This window comes from Fukomys damarensis, unplaced genomic scaffold (genome assembly GCF_012274545.1).
Source record: "Fukomys damarensis isolate Sample0158 unplaced genomic scaffold, DMR_v1.0_HiC HiC_scaffold_18, whole genome shotgun sequence".
In the NCBI taxonomy this organism is placed as follows: domain Eukaryota; kingdom Metazoa; phylum Chordata; class Mammalia; order Rodentia; family Bathyergidae; genus Fukomys; species Fukomys damarensis.
This window is the reverse complement of record NW_022900930.1, coordinates 12,029,611-12,040,242: the sequence shown is the minus strand read 5'-3', so window position 1 is coordinate 12,040,242 and position 10,632 is coordinate 12,029,611. Positions and strand designations below refer to the sequence as shown.

At 40.1% G+C, this 10,632-nt stretch overlaps 1 long non-coding RNA gene across 1 annotated transcript in view; it reads right to left on the bottom strand.

Moving 5' to 3' along the window:
- Positions 1-2,159, bottom strand: part of LOC117286737 — a 42,703-nt gene extending 40,544 nt beyond the window's left edge. Inside the window, exon 1 of the long non-coding RNA XR_004517856.1 lies at positions 2,105-2,159. This is a non-coding gene — a long non-coding RNA (uncharacterized LOC117286737). The remainder of the gene's footprint in view (positions 1-2,104) is intronic.
- Positions 2,160-10,632: the final 8,473 nt, after the last annotated feature.

Genomic DNA, 10,632 nt, shown 5'->3' with positions numbered 1-10,632 from the left:
AAAAAAAAAAAAAAAAAAAACCAAAGAAAATTCAGGGGGAAAAGAAATGATATCTCCAGGTAAAGAGGTAAATATAAGAGGAGGGTTTCGAATATTCTCTCAAAGGTCTCCCTCCTCTTGTTGCCTGTTGCTGTTCCCCAAAGATTCATGTGTTGGAAACTAGGTCCCCGGGGTGGCAATGCTGAGGAGCGGTAGATGTTAAAGAGATGGAACAAGGTAATGAGAGCATTGGGAAATTAGTGTCAGTCTTGTAGAACAAGTTCTTGCAGGTACTGTTATACAGAGTGACACTGGCCCCTTCTCTCACTCTGGCTTTCTGTCTTGCCCTGTAATTTCTCCCTCTCACATATATTTCTACCACACTGCTGTATGCTGCCATCTGTCAAAAGGTGGTGCAGTTAAGGAGGCCCTTGCAAAAGCTAGTGCTGTGCTATTTGAAATTTCAGCTTCCAAAACTGTAAGGTAAATAAACCTCTTTTTACTATAAAGTATACAACCTCGAGTGTCTTATTAGAGTAGTGGAAAATGGACTTATACACCTGCTAAGAAGGCTGTTAAGAAGGGGAAATTTGGTGATTACAACTAACAGCAAGGGAGAAGAAGGGGTAAAGTAGCCCTTTGGTTAATCCCACATATTTGAGAACCTAATGACATATGCTGTATCAATTTCCTGGGACCAGACCAGAGGGTTCCAGCCAGGCCTAGAAGAGGTAAAGCCCTAGAGGAACATTCCAATGACACATCTTGTTTGTCAGCCTGCCTAAGGTAGATTTTCATAGTGAATGCCGTGGGTGCAAGTAACAGATATCTGCTTCAGGAGGAGATGAAAGTTGGAAGGATTCTCTGCACCCTGAGAAAATGCAAAGTTCCTAGATGGGATGGGAACGTAGTCCAAGAGAGAAGTCAAGAAGAAATGAGTTCAAGCAGGCAGAGGTGATTCAGTGCCAAAAGTTTGGTAAGATAAAGTGAGAGCAGGAAAAATTAAGACAGGAAAGCACTAGAACGCACTGGTCCTCACATGCAGATGTGTGGTGAAGGTAAAGGAGGGGAGTCTTTCATTCCCAAAGACCCTTTTGCAAGGGCTTATGAAGGGTACAACAATGTATTAACAAGATCACGTGGTTAGCAAAACGGGGGGAAGGTAGTTTCTCTTCTCTCCTCCCTACGCGTTAGTAAATGTGCAGCTCTGAACTGTCCCTGGGTATTCGGGGCTGTGAATGAGCAGAATTTGAGTTGGAGATGCATTTAGTCTGGTTTAATGGAGCATATTTTTTTAAGTTTTTAATAATTTCCATGCATAATCACCCCCATTGCAGAAAGATTTCCAGGAATATATCTAACACAGATTGTGCTGAATCACTTAGCATCTTATGCCCAGAGTCTCATCAAGACATGAGCAAGTTCTCTAATGGAAGGCGGAAAAGAAAGTACAGTATGTGGTTAGTGGAGAAGAGAGACACTGTGAAGTGTTTCAAACCAAGCTATTCTAGGAAGACTAATCATCACATGAAAACAACTAACACAGGAAATTCGGTCCTAGTCAAAGTTAAAGCTTTCTCTTGTCAGGAATATATTTAATTATACAACTGTAAACTCTCCTTAAATCTATTTTTCTTTGTAATGGAAATATATAAAATAGTATTTATTAGAATCCTGATGTTTGTAGGACCCAGATCTGAATCAGTATTAAATACAATAATGTATGTGAAGTTGTATCTTTCATTCAACCCAATTATCCATAATAAGAAATATGTTCAGATGATCTATACTAAAGGAAGTCTAAATTTTCTTCCTATCTTTCTATGGAAAATTATTTCATAAATTTATCATATGAAGAAGTGATTAGAGTGGGCAGGCAAAAAAAATTTTAAGTGTATAAAGGTTTGTCAGGAAGTTAAAAAACAAAATATTATTACTATATAGGTTTATAATATGTACATTACTTTTCTAAAATTTAAGATTTGTTCTCACATTCTAAATACATGTACACTTTGCACCTAATTTTAAATTTACATTTTTATACTCCATTTCTTAAGAAAGGCTTACAAAAATTGAATAAATACCACCTTTGACTAAGGTGGATAAGTCAACAAAGAGGACTCACCAAGCCAACTTGCAAGGAGGGTTCTGTCATCAGTCCAGAGAGGTACACAGCTGGTTGGCTCCTCCTGAAGGGGAGGACAGAGGTGACTAATTAGAGGGTGTGCTCAAGTATAGGGTGTGGCAATGGGCGTGGAAGCCATAAAATGCCTGCTATGGTCTCTCCTGGCCTGTAATTTTGCAAAGTGAGTGAAGTTCTCTGATTAAAGCAGCAGGACTATCCCAGAGTTTCTGAAACCAAACCATGCTTGGCTTTCCAACAACAGAAGTGACACACAGAGAAGGCTACATCAGTGTATTGGGAGGCTTTGCACCACTACAATGAAATGTCTGAGGAACATAACTTTATAAAGGGAACAAGTTTTTTTAGTGCATAGCATAGAAGTTCAAGTCCAAGATTGGGCAGCACCATTAGTTTGAGTCTCTGGTGAAAGTGACGCATCGTAGTGAAAGAATTTGTTAGAGCGAGTGCTATCTCAATCCAGGAAGTAGAAAAGAGAAAGCAGGGTACAGACTGGGGTCCAAAATTTCCACTGGTGTTGTAACCTCCAATGACCTAAGGACATCCCAAAAGGCCTCATCTCTTGAAGGTCTACAGCACCTCCCAGTAGTTCCATCCTGGAGACCAAAGCTTTACCTGTGGATCTTTGGGAGATACTCATCTAAACCATAGCACTCAGTAAAACTTATTTCTTAAAACTCTACTGAAAGTGTGTTGGGCCAATCAATACCCCAAAGCTACCTTCATTCTCAAAGCCTTGAGATTTGTTGCTTCTGAGTTTTATTATAGCCGAGCACACATTCACCTCCATAATAGGATACTGCAACCCATTACACCTTGGCTTCTCTGAAAATTAGTGCTTGGAAACAAAATCAAATTAATTGTCTGGCTACATGATGACAGGATTAACCTTTAAAGTGGATGCAGTGACCATGATTTACATAATCTATTTAATCATTTTTCAATAGAATTAATATTTAGAAGGCAAGTTGGGAGAACTAAATTATGTCTCATAGCTTTTTGTAAGCACCAACCTCAGCTCACAAAAGAATAAAATTAACCCTGTCTTAAGTATAGAATATATCAGTTACCTGGAGCAATTAATTACATTACAGGGATGATTATCACCTCTTCTAATGTCTTCTTGCAATCTGAGTTCACCCGAAAGTAAATAAATAGTGCCACACATAAGGAGCGGGTTTCGTCAACCACTCCCCTCTTAGGATCCAAACAGAAATATCCTGACAAGATGGTATGAGACATGTGACAGATATGGGACACACATGAGACTACTTATTTAAGGACCTATTGGGATATATCAAGATGGAACAGCCCCCAAATAGGCTGAACAAATTTTAATTTGAGTCTGTGTACATTCTTTATGATTATTTTCTTCATGTAGGTTCACTATAGGCAGGCAGGGCAGGTGGGTTTTCCTCTGCTTTCTAGACAGAGGTCTACGGTCTAAGCAACAAGAATTCTCTAGTCCCTGTGTGTTATGGCTTGTGTTTAGATGTCCCACCAAAGCCTCATGTGAATGAGGTGAGGCTATTTTGGGGGTAGTTGAACCTAGAGTGTGGGATTCTGGGATTAAGGGTGTATGATGTCTAAGCGACTGCATGTGAGTGATTGGTTTGGCACTGCCCTAATCCCAGTAATCTGAATAAGGTAAAAGGGGAAGAACGATTCAGTTAAACTCTCTCGTTGCTTTTGCTGCCTTCCTCTGTAATGAACTGTTGTCCCTCTGCCACCCGGCCTTGGAGCCAAATGATTATGGACTGAAACCTCTACAAACTGTAAGCCAAATACCCTTTCCCCTTTAACTTTGGGTGTCAGGTATTTTGTCTCAGCAATGAGAAAAAAGTAACTAATACACAGGGGAACCTGGTGCTCAGAGCCCTTATTTGAAGATCCAGAATAGTTCTCATGGATTCAAAGTGAACTTTCTGAACCTAAATCCTTGGAAAACTTAAATTGTCCCAAGAGGATATGACTAGAAGAATAGGAATGAAAAACAGGAACTTGTCATTTTTAAAAGTAGTTTATACTGAAACTTAATTTTCACTTAAATAAAAGTATTTCCTGTAAGGGTGGGGAGATGAAAGTTCCAAAAAGATAAGAGAGCTCTCCTTCTCAGGAAGTAGACTGAGAACAGGGGAAAGAATAGTAGCCTGAGAATCCAGAGAACGGGGTTCCAGACCTGGTAATCATTCACTGGCTGGATGGTTCTGGACAAACTCCCATCATTCATCTGGGAGTCCTAATCTTCACCTAAAAATAAGGACCATGTGGCTCACAGTGCAGTGAGTAAGCGTAAGTTTAGGTCTCCTTTGAGGTTTAGGTTTATAAGCTAAGGACATTAATCAAGTAATTTATCTCTTTTAGCCTTAGTCTTCTCATCTGTAAAATAGAGAAATTAATATGATTGCCTCATAGAATTATTGGGATGATCATATTAATACATATTACATGAAACTATATGTGTATTACATAAGGCATTTAGCACTGTGCCTGACACACAGCGAGAACTCAGTAAAAGTTGGTTCTTGTTAGAAATTATATACTGCCTAAAATCTCTCCTGCGGTATAATTCTGTAATTCTATGACAGAAAGAGGAAGAAAACCCCCAATTGAAGACTCTACAACTGACAAGTTGTAGTTGTAATTATAAGCTGTGTCGATTCATGAAAAATACACATGCATAATACTAAGTAGACAAATGCAGTTGGAAGTATTTATACTCTGTGTATACTTGTTGGATGAAATAAGGAGTAAATATATTTTTTCTCTATTGGTGCATTTTAGGTATACAGTACAGTTACATTCATCATTGGGATCTTGTATGTTGACATGAAGTACCTTGGTTCTTATTTTTCCCCATTCCCCTGGCCTCCCTTCCCTATTTACAAAGACTTTGTTTCCATTATTTTCCTTTTCTCTTATTTTTTCTTTTTCCTTCTTGCCTTTCCCCTGCCCTTCCCACTTCCCCTACTCCTTTAGACTTTTTTCCTATTACACAGTATCAATTATACATTTTGGTTCTTATTTACACTTTTAGTTTCTCACACCAGAGGAACTATTCAGTATTTACGTATGTGTCCTATCAATTTCACTTAAGAGTATGTCCTCAACGTGCATCTACTTAGCTATAAAGAGTGATAAAATGAGGAGTATTTTGATAAGCCATGGAGAGAAATCATCACCTGAGGGTTGAAATGTTTCATTAACATTTTCTTAAAAGTTGAGAGTTCAAAATAGACCAATAAGAAACTGAAACTCTATAAAAAGTGACTTTACTTCTCTTTTTCTGTGAAATTGTCCCAAATAAGTACAGATTGCCATTTGAGGCTACTTTTAGTTCTCCAGGGCTCTTAGAAAACTACCCTGCCAAGGTGATGGATCTCATTGTTTTGAGGCTCATCTGTACCTCCTCACAAAAAGCTTTGTGAAAGAGAAAGATGATCCAATCTCTTCTAGCTAAATTTACTGAACATTTTTCCTCAGAAAATGCTCCTATTAGCTTTTCTCCAACCCAGCCTCAAGCATTTTTAGAAAAGCCCATAAGGTCAGCCTACTCCATAAGTTAAATGGAAACACTCTTCATCAAACTTTGACTTTCAGTTTTTATTTTTTGAACTTAGTGGGAAAGGAGGATGTGTGTGACTCTCCTGGCATTTAAATAGCACTGGAAAAAAAAAGAAATCATACAAGAAATCAGTGATGGGGACGCTACCTTCTGACCAGTGATCTAAATACAGGTTCCCCAGTTTCTGGCTCCTAAGCCAATAATCCTTCCCGCCAGAAGACCTTTATATTTCTCTAATAATAATGGGAGTAACAGCACAAGCTCAATTACTGAGTGTGTGCTACATGTCAAGCCCTGTGAAAAAAATACTTTACATGCTGTGATCATTTGATTCTCATAATATCTCCACAAGCTAAGTACTAATATTGTCCTCATCTTACAAAGGAAGACCTAGAGGCTTAGGAAATTTAAGCAACTTGTTTAAAGTTGCAGTACGGGCAAACAGAAGAGATAGGACTAGAACTGGCTTCTGTCTGTTGACTAAGTGATCTCTCAAGACTGTTTACAATCTTCTCCAAATTACTGTAATGCCTCCTCTCCTTTGGGACTAGGGTGTCCTACTTCTCATGGCTTAGGGAAGGTTTCCCCCAGAGAAGGGGCTACAACCAGCCAATGGTTTTGAGTGCTTATTACTTCCAGCATTGCATTTTCTAAAAAGAATGTACTGTACTTAAAGAAAGTTAATAGGTGAGATTTTGAAAAATTAAGTCAACCCTCAAGTAAGAGGCTCTTTCAAAAGTCGGCCAGAGAACAGATAATTCTAAATCAGTGTTGGGGTGGGGGTCATGTTTGCATATGGGAAGTTGAAGAGAAATGTTGCCCACTTATTCCACACAGTGCCAACAAAAAGATGAGCAACAACAAGGCAAAAGTAGACTAGCTATTTTTTCTCCAAAAGAACACTTGATGAGATTCATCAACATGACATCAGCAATCTTCCAAAACATTTATACATAAATTCAGAAAGGCAAGGAAAGAACAAATCAATGAAGCATGAAGCATTTGAAACTATCACATTACACAACTCTGTGATAAGTCACCGTCTGTGAATGCAGAGCCACTCCTTCCACCCTTGGTTTCTGGGTCTTCCACCTATGGGGATGAAAATACAGCTTGGAATCAGCCAAAGCAAGGAGACCACATGTGGCCTCTTAGAACAAATATTTGGGAAACGAAGTGGACAAAGCCCACTTGTCAGTTGAAATACTCATTCTCTGACAAGACAGCTCCATCTTTTCCCTCACAGAAAGGCCAGATCTGGTCATTTTTATTTTAGTTATTTATTAATTTAGAGTAGGAAAAATTTATTGAGGGAAAGAAAGCTTCTGTCTAAGAGAGACAGAGGGGGGACTGGAAAGTGGGTTGCCCCAGATCTGGATATTTTTAATTGTTTTTTGAGTTTCATTTTGTTTTGGGGGATTTGTTGTTGTTTCTGTTTTCAAAGGCAAACTCTCTGGTTGTCATTCACCGAGCCAAGCATAATTATCAAATTGGATATGACACCCATTTGCTCCTCCGTATCGGTAAAAGATGCTTATTTCAGATCATGGAGCTGGAGGGGAAGAAATAAATACACCAATTACATGTGAGGGAGGAACCAGTTTAGTCTCATGCAGTCTATAATGTTCTACCCAATACTCCAGAGTTGAGTCTCTGCCAAGTTCTTTAGGAATATTCCTGACCCCCAAATTGGCTTTGTTGGTTCTAAGAAAGTGTCCTTTGTCTTTGTAAAAAATTATTTACACTGAGCCTGGGATGTGAAAATAACACTGTCCCTCACACCCCTGTAAGAAGCAATAGAGTTTGATCATATAATCTTGAACTCTAAAGATGTGCGGATGTGAATTCAAGCCCTTGATTTTTTTCTGGGCTGAGGTACTATGCCTAGGGACCAAGAACAGAGGTATCAAATTCAGAACTACCTATTTACATGACTAATTATAAATCTTTGGGGACTGCTGTCAAGGTTTGAGAGAAGAGGGGAAGACTCACACAAGTATTAAATGTTCATTTTATAGTATGTGAGACGTGACATAGGAAATTCACTACTTTTCTGGAAAATTGTATTTCTTCTTTTGTAAAATGGACATGCTATCTTCTGCTTATCACATAAGTACAACCCCCTAGAAGAGCAGTTGCTTTTGAGTGAGAATACCATCTTCTAAAGTTTTAGCTCAAATCTTTGAGCATCACCTGGCCCAGAGAAAATACTGAGAAACATCACTGAACAAATGAATAAATGAGAGAAAGATTGTACTAGTGGACTGATAGTTTTAAAATGTGGTATCTCTATACTATTTATCAGCAAACTCTTCTCTAAATGTAATAAATTATATGACACTTCCTTTGGCATAGTTTATAAAGGATTTCAGCTTATGACTTGGAGCTACTTGAATCATTTGTTGTTAAGTTCTGCTTTATCGCTGGAAAGCCAATGCTAATATAAGCATGGCTTTTCCTGTGAAGACTTGGTGATTCATTAGACTTCAAGGCTTCATTAGATTTCTTCTCCAAGTATTGTCATCTGCCTTTGTGACAGCTCAGTGGGAGTCTTATAAAGTCTTTTCCCTCTCCTTTGCCATAATCCTTCCAGTCTTCCTTGAAATGTACTTCCGGAAATCAATCGCCCTCCAAATATTAATGAGAAATGGGGCTTCTTTCAGAAATCATTAATGAAATTCAAGATTATAGTCTCAGGACTGGTTTACCTACAAAGTTGATAGTGGGACTGGTCTTTGAGGCTAGCTAGGTCCCAGGACTTCACATGTGACATGAGCTAGCTCACTTCCTTGTCACAACTCTAGGAAGGTCTCAGCTACTAACCAGTTCTGACAATGACCTGGGCCCCATGCAAGACTCTGGGTAAACTGATGTACATTGTATCCACCTACGGTAGAGACAGACGGGAACATGGGCAAATTATCTAGTAATCCAAATCAGTCTTTCATAAAGTGGGGCCATCTGAGTGGGCTAGAGTTGGCAGGACTAGAAAAGTGTCAGAGTGTTCAGGGAAGATTTCCTGGAGGAAGTGGGACCTAGTTAAGGGTTGAGAGGGGCAGAAATTCTGAGTTGAGACAATGATACAATAAGTGACTCAGAGAGGGAGGCTAGCACTTTGGGACCGGCCCCTCCGGGGCTCTGCCCTGACCATTGGCAGTCAGTGGGAGCTGCAGCAGCTGCAGTAGCCTATCTTCCTGGACAACCTTAAACCTCCATGCCCATTGTAAGGCTCAAATTCATGGAAGATGTAAGCATTGCTTGAAAATTCAAAATGTCAACACAAACAGATATCTTATGACTATTATTATTTAGGAAAAATATAGCCAGCAAAGCAGATTGAGAAAGTCCAAAAGGACCCTGGATGATAGCTCAGAGCTGGGGTCCCTGCAGATCCACTGGGCTCCTCTTCCTCAACACACTGCCCCCTCCTGTACCACATTCCAAACTATCTGCTCCATTATCCACATCTCCTTCCAAATAAGAAGAGGAAAATGAGCACATGTCTCTGAGTGTCTGTGAAGAGTTACTTCTCTACACTTCATCTCCACCCTCCATCAAAGCTAAAAATGAGAAACCCAACAAAAGTGGTCTCTTCGAGAATTCCAGCAGACTTTGAAAATCGAAGTCAGGGCTGCCTAGCAACAGGAGGGATAATGTAGCAGAGTCGGTTCTCACTTGAGAAGTGCAGCAAATTTGATGCTTACTTTACCTTTCCTTGTCTGTTTCCGCATCTGTGGGATGGGGCTATCACAGTCTCTGAGGACTTGTCAAATCCTCTGTGGGGTTGACCTGATCCTGAGGGCAGAGGGATGGAGGAGCTCGAGGAGATACTTAGCACCTTAGGAAAGGCAATAAAAGCCCATGGAGGACACACAGACAACCACACATTCCATCTACAGCCAAGTTGACCCCTGGTCTACTCAGGCTGCAGAGAAAAGACAATGATGAATAACCTGGAGCTTCTGCTGTCACAGAGCTCACAATCAAGGCAAAAATGTGACAAAATGTCCATTACTATGAAGCATTACAGGTCTTGGCATGAGGCAGTGCTGGGAGCTAAGCGACAGGTGATCATCTACCTCTGGTTTGGGTCAATCTCTTTCAACTTAATTTCGTCTGTAAAATAGAGTTAAGAACAGTTGCTGCTTCAGTGGGTTATGAGAATTAAGTACAACATCACATGGAAAGCACTGGCACAGTACCTAGCACACAGTGGATGTTGAGAAGGACCAACACGGTAGGCCCGAGCTCTCTCCTGACCCTTGCACTAACCATGCTTGTCTCATGAATTCTTTGTCATGGTACTACATGAAGGACAGCTCTTTCAGGCGCTTGGGTAGGATAAGTGTTATGGTTTATAGCCAGATATTCCAACAGCTAGCTGTTCCCACCGCTACCCTTCACTCTGCTTCCTGACTGCCATGATATGAGTAGCTTTTCCTCCACGGTGCCCTTCTGCCATGCTGTTCCTTCTTTGGAGCTGATTGATCATGGACTGAAACATGAGCCAAAATAGATCTCTCTCCCCTAAGTTGTAGGTGTGAGGTATTTTGTCCTAGCAACAAGGAGAGTGACTAAGACAACACAGTATGATAAACTAGAATCTGAGGGAGAATGGTCTGACGGTATCATGCAATCTTGAACAGAATAAAGGGAAATAACAATCAGGTTGCAGTTGACTGCCCACGTATTGGGGCCTTAGTCAACCCAGGTGGTCATGGGGTCAGGGAGGAGGGAACAGAAGCCAAGCTAGTTAAACAGCTGGACTCTGCGACAGACAGTGCCCCCTAGCAAAGAATGAGTAGATGAAGTGAGTCTAGTGTGATATAGATAGTTTGTCTACACCCTTCCTTACTATGTTTGTAATTTTTGGCATGCATCATCAACCAGCTCATCTGCAAATTGTAAGTTTACTCTTCACTATAAAAACCCATGTTTCATTTCA